General features: G+C 37.1%; 1 protein-coding gene across 2 annotated transcripts in view; it reads right to left on the bottom strand.

Annotated features, from left to right (window-relative positions):
• Nucleotides 1-11,582: 11,582 nt before the first annotated feature.
• KIF5B (kinesin family member 5B) overlaps nt 11,583-14,908 on the bottom strand; it is a 47,058-nt gene continuing 43,732 nt past the window's right edge. For both annotated transcript variants that reach the window (XM_082740783.1, XM_082740784.1), the window contains exon 26: nt 11,583-14,092. The gene's annotated coding sequence lies outside the window, so the exon portion shown is untranslated. The remainder of the gene's footprint in view (nt 14,093-14,908) is intronic.

Genomic DNA, 14,908 nt, shown 5'->3' with positions numbered 1-14,908 from the left:
TTAGCATTTTGTAGAATGATCCTCTAACTGGTTTGTGTGGTGTTCTTTTCACAATTAGACTGGAGTTAGGAGTTTTGGGGGGAGAATAACACTGGTGAAGTGCCCTCCTCACATATGAGGAGTACAAGATACCCACATGTATTATTGGCAATCACTTGGTTAAGGTAAAAAGTTCAACAGTGGCTCTCTTCTATAGGGTAGGACTGATACCTGTCATAGAACTAGATTCATTGGTAGCAGTGGGGGGGGGGGGGAGGGAATGAAATTCTCCCCACCTTCTCCAATATAAATGCCAGGTGGTGGTGCCTACCATAAGACAGATGGATATAATTATACTGTGCAACAGGGGGCTGGCCTGGCAACCAAGGAGATGGACTCACAGAGAATTATAGATATGACTAATAGAATACAGTATGTGTAGGGCAACATATATGGGCAGTTTTTACCATCAGAATATTAATTATGGAAGATGACAGGGAAGTTGAGGGTAGTTGCCCTAATAAAGTCACAATCCCTTCCCCAGTTAGCCAAGCTAGTTTTCCAACTCAGAACACACAAATAAAAGGTTGAGAACCCAGCAAGAAGGACCTGGCAACAACATAGCATGCACAGACTAAAACACTTGCCTATCTGGTGCCAAAAGGAATTAAGGCCATTTATTCAGAATTGTACAATGGAGAAAGGGGAATACCCACATATTTTGAGGGAGGGCTATCAGACACAGGTAGGAGTTGATACTGACACCCAGAAATCTGAAGCATCATCATGGTGGGAGGGAGGGGTTCATATATAGGCACAGTAATAACTTAATAATAATAAGTAATAATAGGCACAATAATAATAACAACTTAAAAATAATAAGTATTGGCCAAGTTATAAATGTATATTTAAGTGCTCTTATTATAACAGCATAAGCTCATGGATTGGAAGAATATTGTTATTGTTAAAATGTCTACTGAAAGCAACCTACAAATGTAATACGATCCCTATCAAAATACTAACAGCATTTTTCAGAGTTAGAACAATTCTATAATTTGTATGGATCCACAAAAGATCTAGAATAGCCAAAGCAATTTTGAAAAAGAAAAACAAAACTGGAGATATCACAATTCCAGACCTCAAATTATATTACAAAGCTGTAATGATCAAAACAGTATGGCACTAGCATAGACATACAGAACAGAAAACCCAGAAATAAATCCATAATTATGTGGTCAGTTAATCTTCAAAAAGGAGGAAAGAATATGCAATTGGAAAAAGACTGTCTCTTTAACAGTGTTAGGAAAACTGGACACTTTTTGTCACCACACACAAAAATAAACTAAAAAATGGATTAAGGGAGGAGCAAGATGGCAGAGGAGTAGACCTAAATTTCATGGGGTCCCAGGAATTCAGCTCAATAGTAATCAAACCATTCTGAACACCTACAAACTCAACAGGAGATCAAAGAGAAGAGCAGCAATACTAGGAACAGAAAATCGATGAGTTTCTGGAACGTAGGACATACAGAGAAGTGAATCCGAAGCGATATATGGGAAGAGAGACTGCGGGGGTAGGGGCTGGCTCCCAGCAAGTGGCAGAGCAGCAGAGTCACAAATTCGGAACTTTTAGAAATCTGCTCCACTGAGGGACTTCACTCTAGAGGCTAAACACGGGTGGGGTGGCGGGGAGGGAAGCCCTCACAGGGACAGTTGTGGCTCAGGACTCTTAGGGTCACAGGAAGACTGGGGATGCCTGAATGTGACAGAGCTCCCAGGTATCAGAGAGGGGAAGCCGGCTGCAGAGATGGAGCTGAGGAGTGAGCTCTTAGCTCAGGGTTGCCATAAACTGTGATCCCTAGCACTGTCATGCCACTACTCTTCAAGCAGGGACCCCACAACTGGCAGATATTGGGAAACTCACCTTCCTTCCCTGGGAGTAGCAGCACAGGAGCACACTGCAGAAATTGGATGGGTTTGAAGACTCCAAGCAAGGCTGTGCACCAGAGATAAAACGCTCAATCATAGGCTGGATGAGCAGAGTGCAGCCAGAGACCAGGGAGATGGGAAGGATTGACAGCTTTCTCTGAGGAATCACTTAAGTGTTGGGACCCTGAGCGCTCAGCTCCTCTATGGCCAGAGATGGGAAGCTACCATCTTCATTCTCATCCCCCAAAGCTGTACGGAAAGTGATCAGGGAACAAAAGCTACCAAGAGCAAAACTGAGCAGATTACTTAGCCTGGCCCCTGGCAAGGGCAGTGCAATTCAGCCTTGGGCAAAGACAAGTGAGAATCACTGTAGGCCTGTAGCTCAGAAGTCAACAAGAACATCCAGCCAAGACCAAGTTCACTGATCAATGAGAATTGCAAAACTTCAGAGCAAGGGGAATACAGCACATAGAATTCATGGCTTTTTTTCCCCATGATTTTTCAGTTTTTCAAAGTTAAATTTTTTTTTAAAAATTTCTTATTCTATTTTTTAATGTTTCCTCTTTCCTATTTTAACCTTTTAAAACTATTTAATCTTATCAATACCTTTTAAAAAATCTTTTAAAATTCTCATTGTTGTAATCATATTCTATCCCTTCATTGTATTTAATCTTATTTTTTATATACATTTAAGTTTTTCTTTCTTTAAAATTTTGGGATACAGTTTCTTCTAACAGATCAAAATATACCCTAAATCTAGTGTATGGCTTTGTTCTAGTCTCTAGCCTGACCTTTTCTCTTTTCTTTTTTTCAAACAACTTATCAATTCCTTTTTAAAAGTCTTTTTAATTTTCCTCTTTACATGTTTACCCTTATTTCTGTGTGTGTGTGTGTGTGTGTGTGTATGTTTTTCTTTCTTTAAAATTTTGGGAGGCTGTTTCTTTTTTTTTTTTTTTAAGATTTTATTTATTTATTTGACAGACAGACAGAGACCACAAGTAGGCAGAGAGGCAGGCAGAGAGAGAGAAGGAAGCAGGGTCCCCGCTGAGCAGAGAGCCCGACTCAGGGCTCGATCCCAAGACCTGGGATCATGACCTGAGCCGAAGGCACAGGCTCAGCCCACTGAGCCACCCAGGCGCCCCAGGAGGCAGTTTCTTTTAACGGACCAAAATACACCCAAAATCAAGTATGTGGCTCTGTTCTACTCAACAGTCTTAAAAAAAAAATTTTTATATATATATATATATATATATATATATATGAAATATATATATATGAAATATTCCCTTCCTCCTTTCTTCTCCACCTGGTTTCAGGTCTCTTCTGATTTGGCTAAGGTATATTTTTCAGGGGCCGTTACTACCTTTTTAGTATTTTATTCTCTCATTCATCTGTTCTTCTCTAGCTAAAATGATAAGGTGGAAAAACTCACCTCAAAAAAAAAAAAAAAAAAAAAAAAAGAACAAGAGGCAGTACCAATAGCTAGGGACCCAATCAATACAGACATTAGTAAGATGTCAGAACTAGAGTTCAGAATGGTAATTATAAAGATGCAAGCTGGGCTTGAAAAAACCATAGAAGATACTAGAGAATCCCTTTCTGGAAAAATAAAATCCCTTTCTGAAGAAATAAAAGAACTACAATATAACAAAGTTGAAATAAAAAAAAGCTATTAAGGAGGTGCAACTAAAAATGGGAGGTTCTTACTGCCTGATAAATGATAAACTGATAAATGAGGCAGAAGAGATAATTAGTGATATAGAGGACCAAATGATGGAGAACAAAGCAGCTGAAAAAAAGAGAGACAAACAACTACTGGACCATGAGGGGAGAATTCGAGAGATAAGAGATACCACAAGACAAAACAATACTAGAATAATTGGGATCCCAGAAGAAGAAAAGAGAGAGAGGGGGCAGAAGGTATATTGGAGCAAATTATAGCAGAGAATTTCCCTAACCTGCAAAGGAAACAAGCATCAAAACCCAGGAGGCACAGAGAACCTCTCTCAAAATCAATAAAAATAGGTCCACACCCCATCATCTAGTAGTAATACTTAAAAGTCTCAGTGACAAACAGAAAATCCTAAAAGCAGGTTGGGACAAGAGTCTGGAACATACAGCAGTAGAAATATTAGACTGGTGTGAAATATTCAGAGCACTAAATGAGAAAAATATGCAGCCAAGAATACTATACCCAGCTAGGCTGTCATTGAAAATAGGAGGAGAGATATAAAGTTTCCAGGACAAACAAAAACTAAAGGAATTTGCAAACACCAAACTCTCCCTACAGGAAATATTGAAAGGGGTCCTCTAAGCAAAGAGATAGACTAAAAGTAATGGACCAGAAAGGAACAGAGACAATAGACAGTAACAGGCACCTGGCAGGCAATAAAATGGCACTAAATTCATACCTTTCAATAGAACGCCGAATGTAAATGTGCTAAATGCCCCAATCAAAAGACACAGGATATCAGAATGGATTAAAAACAAGACCCATCAATATGCTGTCTACAAGAAACTCATTTTAGATCCAAAGACACCTCCAGATTTAAAGTGAGGGGGTAGAAAATAATTTGCCATGCTAATGGACATTGAAAGAAAGCTGGGGTGGCAATCCTTGTATCAGATAAATTAGATTTTAAGCCAAAGACTATAAGAGATGAGGAAGGACACCATATTATACTTAAAAGTTCTGTCCAACAAGATCTAACAATTTTAAATATTTCTGCCCCTAACATGGGAGCAGCCAATTATATAAACCAATTAATAACAAAATCAAAGAAACACATCAACAATAATAGCAGGGGACTTTAACACCCTCCTCACTGAAATGGACAGATCATCTGAGCAAAAGATCCAGAAGGAAATAAAGGCTTTAAATGACACACTGGACCAGATGGACATTACAGATATATTCAGAACATTCCATCTAATGCAACAGATTACGCGTTCTTCTTTAGCACACATAGAACATTCTCCAGAACAGATCACATCCTGGGTCACAAATCAGGTCTTAACCAGTACCAAAAGACTGGAATCATTCCCTGAATATTTTCAGACTACAATGCTTTGGAACTAGAACTCAACCACAAGAGGAAAGTTGGAAAGATCTCAAATACATGGAGACTAAAGACCATCCTACTACTAAAGAATCAGTGGGTCAACCAGGAAATTAAACAATTAAAAATCAATTCATGGAAACAAATGAAAATGAAAACACAACTGTTCAAAGTCTTTGGGATACAGCAAAGGCAGTCCTGAGATGAAAGTATATAGCAATAAAAGCCTTTCTCAAGAAACAAAAAGGTCTCAAACACACACCCTAAAGGAGCTGGAGAACAAACAGCAAATAAAGGCTAAACCCAGCAGAAGAGAAATAAAAAGATCAGAGCAGCGGTGCCTGGGTGGCTCAGTGGTTAGTTGTATGCCTTTAGCTTGGGTCATGATCCCGGTGTCCTAGGATCGAGCCCCACATCGGGCTCCCTGTTCTGTGGGAAGCCTGCTTCTCTCTCCCACTCCCCACTCTCTACCTGTGTCTCTGTCAAATGAATGAGTAAACTCTTAAAAGAAAAAAAATAAAGATCAGGAATCAATGAAATAGATACCAAAAGAACAGTAGAAAAGATAAACAAAACTAGGAATTGGTTCTTTGAAAGAAATTAATAAGACTGATAAACCCCTGACCAGATTATAAAAAAGAAAAAAGACCCAAATTAATAAAATCATGAATTAAAGAGTAGAGCTCAACATCAACACCAAAGAAATACAAACAAATATAAGAACATATTATGAGCAACAATAGGCCAGCAAATTTGACAATCTGGAAGAAATGGATGCATTCCTAGAGATGTAATAAGCTACCAGAACTGAACCAGGAAGAAATAGAAAACCTGAACTGACCCATAACCCGTAAGGAGATTGAAGCAGTCCTCAAAAATTTCCCAGCAAACAAGAGCCCAAGGGCCAGATGGCTTCCCAGGGGAATTCTACCAAACATTTGAAGAAGAATTTATACCTATGCTCCTGAAACTGTTTCAAAAAATAGAAATGGAAGGAAAACTTCCCAACTCATTTTATGAGGCCAGCATAACCTTGATCCCAAAACCAGACCCCATCAAAAAGGAGAATTACAGACCAATATCCCTGAAGGACATGGATACAAAAATTCTCAGGAAAATACTAGCCAATAGGATACAACAGTATATTAAAAGGATTATTCACCAGGACCAAGTGGGATTTATTCCTGGGCTGCAAGGTTGGTTCAACACCCACAAATTAGTGTGATACAATACATTAATAAAAGAAAGAACAAGAACCATATAATACTCCCAGATGCTGAAAATGGGTTTGACAAAGTACAGCATCCCTTCTTGATCAAAATTCTTCACAGTATAGGGATATGATATCTCAATACCTCAATATCATAAAAGCCATCTATGAAAAACCAATTATCATGCTCAATGGGGAAAAACTGAGAGCTTTTCCCCTAAGGTCAGGAACACAGCAGGGCTGTCCACTATCCCCAGTGCTATTCAACATAGTAGTAGAAGTCCTAGCCTCAGCAATTAGACAACAAAAAGAAATAAAAGGCATACAAATTGGCCATGAAGAAGTCAAACTCTCAGTCTTTGCAGATGATAAGATACTCTATGTGGAATACCCAAAAGACTGCTGGAACTCATACAGAAATTCAGTAAAGTGTCAGGATATAAAGTCAATGCAGAGAACCAGTTGCATTTCTATACACCACCAATAAGACCGTAAGATATCTAGGAATCAATCTAACCAAAGAGGCAAAGAATCTGTACTCAGAAAACTATAAAGTGCTCATGAAAGAAATTGAGGAAGACACAAAGAAATGGAAATACTTTCATGCTCATGGATTAGAAGGACAAATATTGTGAAATTGTCTATGCTACCTAGAGCAATCTACACATTTAAAGCAATACCTATCAAAATACCGTCAACTTTCAAAAAACGGAACAAATAATGCTTAAACTTATATGGAATAAGAAAAGACCCCGAATAGCTAGAGGAATGTTGAAAAAGAAAACCAAAGTTGGTGGCATCACCATTTCAGACTTAAAGCTCTAGGCAAAGCTGTAATCATCAAGACAGTATGGTACTGGCACAAAAACAGACACATAGATCAATGGAACAGAATAGAGAGCCCAGAAATAGAACCTCAACTCTATGGTCAACTGATCTTCGACAGAGCATGAAAGAATGTTGAATGGAAAAAAAGACAGCATCCTCAACAAATGGTGTTGGGAAAATTGGACAGCCACAGGCAGAATGAAACTAGACCATTTCCTTACACCACACCCAAAAATAGACTCAAAATGGATGAAAGATCTCAATGTGAGACAGGAATCCATCAAAATCCTTGAGGAGAACATAGGCAGCAACCTCTTCGACCTAGAACTTCTTCCTAGAAACATCGCCAACACAAGAGAAGCAAGGGCAAAAATGAACTCTTGGGACTTCAAAATAAAAAGCTTCTGCACAGCAAAGGAAACAGCAAAACCAAAAGACAACTGACAGAATGGGAGAAGATTTTTGCAAATGACATCAGATAAAGGGATAGTATCCAAAATCTAGAAAGAACTTATCAAACTCAAAACCCAAAGAACAAATTATCCAAGAAATGGGCAGAAGACATGAATAGATATTTCTGCAAAACAATGCAAGCTGGTGTAGCCACTTTGGAAAAATGGAGGTTCCTCTAAAAGTTAAAAATAGAGCTACCCTACAACTGAGCAACTGTACTACTGGGTATTTACCCTAAAGATAAAAATGTATCTGATCACAAAAGTGATCAGAAGAGGCACATGCACCCCTATGTTTATAGCAGCAATGTCCACAATAGCCAAACTATGGAAAGAGCCTACCTAGATGGTCATCAACAGATGAATGGAAAAAGCTGTGGTGCGTACACACACACACAATGGAATACTATGCAGTCATCAAAACCCCCAAATCTTGCCATTTGCAATGACATGGCTAGGACTGGAGGGTATTACACTAAGTGAATTTAGTCAATCAGAGAAGGAGAACGATTACATCTCTCTCTGAAATGAGGAATTTAAGAGGCAGGACAGGGGGTCCTGGGTGGAGGAAGGGAGGGAAAAATGAAAACAAGATGGGACCAGAGAGGGAGACAAACCATTAGAGACTCTTAATCTCAGGAAACAAACTGAGGGTTGCTGGAGAGGAGGCATGTGGGAAGGATAAGACAGCTTGGTGATGGACAATGGAGAGGGTATGTGCTATGGTGAGTGCTGTGAATTGTGGGAGGACTGATGATTCACAGACCTGTACCCCTGAAACAAATAATACATTATATGTTATTAAAAAATAGATTAAGGGTCTAAATGTGAGACATGTAACCACAAAAATCCTAGAAGAGAGCAGAGTCAGTAATTTGACATTGGTCATAACATCTTTCTAGTTAAGTCTCCCAGGGGAATTGTCTCCCTTCCTAACCAAGGGAAATAAAACCCTTTTTAGCACTACACCAAAATAAGCTTCTGCACAGGAAAACAAACAGTCAACAAAACTAAAAGTTCACTGAATGGGAGAAGGTATTTGCTAGTTATATATCTGATAAAGGGTTAGCACCCAAAATATATAAAGAATCGATATAGGGCACCTGGCTGGCTCAGTCAGTTAAGTGTCTGACTCTTGATTTCGGCTCATGTCATATCAGGATCTTGATATGCACACTGCACTGGGCTCCGTGCTCAGTGGAGAGTCTGCTTGAGATTCTTTCCCTCTGCCCCTTTCTTCCCACTTGCTTGTTCTCTAAAAATAAATCTTAAAAAAAAAAAAAAAAACCCACAAAAGAAACCCTATATAACACTTAAATAATCCAACTTAAAAACACACAGAAGACATTTCTCTAAAAATGACCAAATGGCCAAGAGACCCAGGAAAAGATGCTTAAATCCCTCATCATCAGGGAAATACAAATCAAAAGCACAATGAGGGATTACCTCACAACTATCAGAATGGCTAAATTCAAAGACAGAAGAAAACAGGTATTGGTGAGAATGTGGAGAAAAGGGAATGCTCTTGCACTGTAGGTAGGAATGCAATTTGGTGCAGCCATGGTAGAACACAGTATGGAGGTTCCTCAGAATGTTAAAAATAGTACTGTGCTATCATCCAGTAATTGTACTGTTGGTTTTTATCCCCAAATTGCAAAAAAAATTAAAAAAAAAATTCAAAGGGCTACATGCTCCCCTATTATGTATTGTAGCACTATTTACAATGGCCAAAGAATGGAAACAGCCTGTGTCCAATGACAGATGAATGGATAAAGAAGATACTGTGTGTGTATGTACATGTATGTATTACCAATCCATAAAAAAAGAATGATATGCCATTTGCAACATGGATGGACCTAGAGAGTATAATGCTAAATGAGATCAGACAGTCAAAGAAAGACAAATACAATTCCACTCATATGTGGAACTTAAGAAAACTAATAAAACAAGGAAATATTAGAGACAAACCAAGTAATAGACTCTTAACTAGAGAACAAATTGATGGTTACCAGAGGCAAGGTTGTTGAAGGGTGATGGGGATTAAAAAGTACACTTACCAAGAGAAAGAGTAATGTACAGAATAGCTAAAAAAACAAAACAAAAAAAAGCATATGCTCTGCAGACTCGACCCTTGGGTCATTTCCCTATTTCTGCAAGGGTAACTAGAACTGACATACTCCATAAGTGGCAGGACTCCCCACATGCAACTTAGGACACTGGCTATGCCAGAGCCAAATAGAAGCCTCTGAATCTGCTGTGCCCTCCCTTCCCACACCTACCAGCCAAATCAGTATGCAGTGCGCTCCTTTCAGATTACAAGAGGACCCAAAGCAGTTTACATTCACATGTAGCAGACAACATACATGTACAATTTTGCTCCAGGCCCGTGTTAACTCTCCTACCCTCTATTCTAAGTTAGAAGCAATCTGAGTATCTGGTCATTCCACAGAACATCACATCGACACTGTTAAGCTTATTGAGCTGGATGAGACAGAAATGGCTAGCACACTGAGGCCCTGATAAGACAGACTGCATCAGCGCCCAGTGTGGGAGATAAACCTTATTAAGAATCTGTTTCCATTTAAATCTCCCCGTGGGGGGCACCTGGGTGGCTCAGTTGGTTGGACGACTGCCTTCAGCTCAGGTCATGATCCTGGAGTCCGGGGATCGAGTCCCACATCGGGCTCCCAGCTCCATAGGGAGTCTGCTTCTCCCTCTGACCTCCTCGCTCATGTTCTCTCTCACTGTCTCTCTCTCAAATAAATAAATAAAATCTTTAAATAAATAAATAAATAAATCTCCCCATGAACGGGAAAAATGACTTGAGGCTCATAGAGCACTCTTTTTAAAAAGGAAATAACCAAATAACATACAAAAAACAAGGAAAAAAGGCACAACTGGTCACCACTATCAGATGATAATAAAATGATAATTTTGAAACTTTCAAGTAAAGGAAAAGAATAAATCATTTACCCTGTTTTTCCTATACTAACTATACCACTGGTTAACCAAATAGTAGATGAAGGCAAAGTTCTCTATGACAACTAACAAATAATTATCAAATTAGAATACTGCCAACCCCTAATAAATTGATAAAGGGATTGATCATCAATGGCAGTTAATAATCCAACAAGAGACTAGACATTATGTGCCACCTGATGGAATACCACCACCTATGAAAGAATGCTGCCCCCTACGCCAACAAAAACAGCAATCTGAATCTGAAGTCTCTAGATTCAGGATAAATTTACTTTCCAAGGAAATACAAAGGTCGGAGGCATTAGTATCAAAGGAATGCAATCAGCAAAATATGGGAATTTCTACAGGACAAATAACCTGTTTTCCTCATAAACTAATTACAAGGGGAAAAAAATGAGAAAGAGATATGGAGGGGACACAACTCTAGTAAATGGATTATAATTGATTATAAACTCTTGATTCAGAGTTTATAAACATTGAAATTTTGTTTAGGAAACTTTTTTTTGTGTTTTAAAGAGTATGTATTTTAATGTATATGCTGAAATACTTATGAATAAATGCATATGACATTTGGGATTGAGTCCAAATAATAGGGGAGGGGGGACACACAAGTGTGGTTATGGATGGAACAAGATTAGCCACGAGCCAATTAACTATTGAAATGGAGTGATAGGTACTTGGATCTTCATCATTTACTACATGCTTTTATATGTGATTAAACATTTCTATAACGAAGAATTTAAGATTATCTCTCTCCCCCACCCCCAACAAAAAGCCAAATCACCACTAGAATTCATGAATAGTCTTTCTTTAGTTTTCTTCAACTAGGTCTGAATGACCATTAAGGACCACTGAGTAAGTACTGAAAAACAAACACTTCTTATACAGGTTAATAAAACAATCGGGATCAGATGAACAGAACCATGCAGGAAGGCTACACTAAAGTAACAGGTGAGATTGAGGATTCACTTCTGGTTCTAATTTTTTAGCCTACATACTTAATACCCACTGTCCAAAGAGTATGCAATACATTAGGAAACAAAATATAAACAAATATAACATTTTAGTCACCACCTGCAAGACAAAGGCCACTCAGTCATATGAAATCAACCTAATACTTCACTAAATAAGTTTTAAGAAAGTTACATTTCAAAAATTTTTTTTCTTTATTTAAACATAAAACACATTTACAGCATGCAGGTTAACTTAAAACTTAAAGATTATATGGCGTCTTCCCAAACCAATTATCTTTGAGTGTATCTTCAAGCACTGAAAATAAACCAACATATTCCACAGGTATATTCAGATTCTTTTCTGTCACCTTCTATCAAATTGAAAGTTATGAACAGTAGCTTGCTTAAATTAGACAAATAATTTAATTGATCACCATGAATAAATATTACTTTTATTTCATTGAGTTTCTCTTCTGAACCATTTATCAATACCATTCAGAGGAACGTTAAGTCAAAAAAAAAAAAAAAAAAAAAAGACCCCGCAAATTGAAACAAGTGTCAATGTTCTAGATGATCAGAAATTTTATAAGAGTAAATGTTGTGTTTAATGACCTACCATAGCAAAAAGAGCAATTCACTGAAAAACTAATTTATGAAATTCTTTGTACACTTTGTGAAAGTCTGAAATTATAAATAGAAAAGAACCATTTCAGTATTTTAAAAAACCCTAACATTGTGAATTCTGAACCACATGCTAATTACAATTGTTTGTTACACAGCACCAATACCCGTGATACATCTTACAAGAATGAAACTACCATAATGTTCAGATAAAAGAGAAAAAAAATTCTGCTTCATTTAAGAATACTGCCAAAGAAGCAAGCTTTCTTTTGAAACAAAATAATGTCTATGTAAATGCAGCCCAACAGTTCTCCATTTAGAAAACTATCACCATAAATAGGCTATAGCACTTTCTTTTTTTTTTTTTTTTTTAAAGTTAACTGTATTACTTCAATCTTGCTGCACACCAAGTTTTCATCTCAATTTCTGGAGTGTTTCTTTTGACCAATCTGAAAAGCAACACCATCATTTTGAAGGTTGCAGACTACAACAGCAAGGACTTTTGAGTGTTAAAAAAATAAATAAATAAATTTATCTTTTAAATCAAAACTATTATAAAAGTGGAAATTACAATAGTTAAATAGAAAAATAAGCCAATTATGATCTGAGTCTTCTGACTATGGCTCCAAATTTAATACAAATATCTGTGTATAAAACTTTTTTCAAAAAGTTAATTCTGCCAGCCAGATCCCAATACAGAATTTTCCAACTCTCTCTATTGACTGAATCACCTTAAAATCATCATTATCTGCAAATTTCTGCTAATATAAGTATAGTCACCCCACACACAGATGAGGCAAATATTTAAATCTCCCTCCCTACTACATTTTGAACTTCTGAAAATAAACTTTTGACGTCGTTTGATAAGCTGAGGAAGAAGTGGCAAAAATGGGTACACTTAGTACAAATTACCAAATTATGGGCTATAGCCAACAAAATTTCTTTGAGGATTATTAGTGACTTGCACTTTGCTATTTCTAGACTAACTAAATAAGAAATAAATTATAGTGTATGACTTCATGTAGCAGGTTAAAAATACCTCAGGGATTTCAGACCAAAATTCACCTCTAGATTTATAAGCTCACCATTAAGTTCTCCACAATTTTTCTCAATTTCCATTGGCTATAAATTTAGATCAACCAATACAGTAGTTAAGAATATAAATGCTGTTTAATCCTGTAGTATCTTACTTCATTTCATTATAAGAAGATGACAAATCAGTATCTAATTCTTACATTAATTAACAGGCTCACCAGAATGAAGTAGAGTGTTTTCATTCCATCCCGCCATGTTGATTATAGAACTGGGAAGAGAAATAGAATTCCTTCTCCAAATCCTCTTTCTTAAATAGAGATTTGCTTTTGATATTATAAAATATTTCTATTCAAGATAATTCAGCAACAGGCATTTCATGAAGACAATTAATTAGCCGTGCTCAGTCTCAAATGCCTTGTTACGCAGTTTTAAGGTTTCAGTGCTCAAACAGTAGTTTTCAGAAGCAACTTCAGACACAGTACAAATAATTTTAACTCTGAAATCATTTCAAGGGATTTTAAAGTACAGTACTGACCTGACAGATTTTGTGGGCATGTAGTGTTTTAGGTGGTGAAATTAAAGACATTTAATCTAAATGTTCCATTTTCCCTAAAGTAAGGAAGACATTTTATTAAGAAAAGAAAAGTAAGAAGCAGTAGCAGCTACGTAACTTAAACTGAGATTAAAAAACAAACACAAACAAACAAACAAACAAACAAGTACAAAAAGCACAATCCTATATGATACAATTAGCTTGGCACAATGAAGACTAAATTTAAGACACAAAAGACAAACTGTGTAATAAATAGAACCACAGTTGTAAACTGTCATCTTTTCCCCTCCTAAGACGCCAAAATTGCACTCTAGTTGTGTTGGGAAGCAGCAGAGTTTACAAGAAGAGTGGGTAGGAAACGGCTGTACAGGCCAGGTATAATTTATACATTAAAAAAGGGTTATAATTCTACAATTCCCAGGGGGTAGAGGTTATAGTCACTGAATGACTCTGCCTGATATTATGTCCTCTTCATTCTTCAATTATTTTCAACACCTGAAAATAGATGCAAAAAAATTATTTATATAAATTAGTTTAAAACAATCACAAAAAGAATGAAACAAGTAAATAAAACATAACAATATATTTAAAAACATTTTAGCCAATAGTTAGACCACTTGCCCCCAAATGATTTGATCATTTTTCTTTTTATTTAGCTTCTGCTTCAAAGAAGCTCTTTGTTTTTATCTCCCCAAGAGAGTTATGAGTGAGCATATGTAAGAATTACATTTAAAAAAAAAAAAAAAAAAAAAAGATGGTTAATAAAATCAAAGTCAGTGGACGGTGTCAATGACATTCTTAAGCCAAAAACCATGTTATATTCATGGTAGCTGTAAAAAAAAAACAAAAAAACAAACCACCAAGAAGTGTGGGTTGGAGAGAGGGATAGGTAAAAACAAGATAGATACAGTAGGAAAAGAAGCAGTGAAATAAACAACTCCAGCTGTTGTCACCTGGTGGCATTCTTGTATTAAGCCGCCCATTTACCTGTGTGTTTAGGAAAACTCAACTTGTTTGTTTTTTTTTTTTTTAAAGATTTTATTTATTTATTTGACAGACAAGAGATCACAAGCAGGCAGAGAAGCAGGTAGAGAGAGAGGAGGAAGCAGGCTCCCCGCTGAGCAGAGAGCCCAATGCGGGGCTCGATCCCATGACCCTGGGTTCATGACCTGAACTGAAGGCAGAGGCTTTAACCCACTGAGCCACCCAGGCACCCCAAAACTCAACTTGTTGACAGTATTACGGAAGAAAGACAAACAGACATGTAAAACTGGGTTCTAACAGAATCGGTATTATTAACACCGATTTAAT

Source organism: Mustela nivalis, assembly GCF_964662115.1.
Source record: "Mustela nivalis genome assembly, chromosome: 7".
In the NCBI taxonomy this organism is placed as follows: Eukaryota; Metazoa; Chordata; class Mammalia; order Carnivora; family Mustelidae; genus Mustela; species Mustela nivalis.
This window is presented reverse-complemented; position numbering and strand designations above follow the sequence as displayed.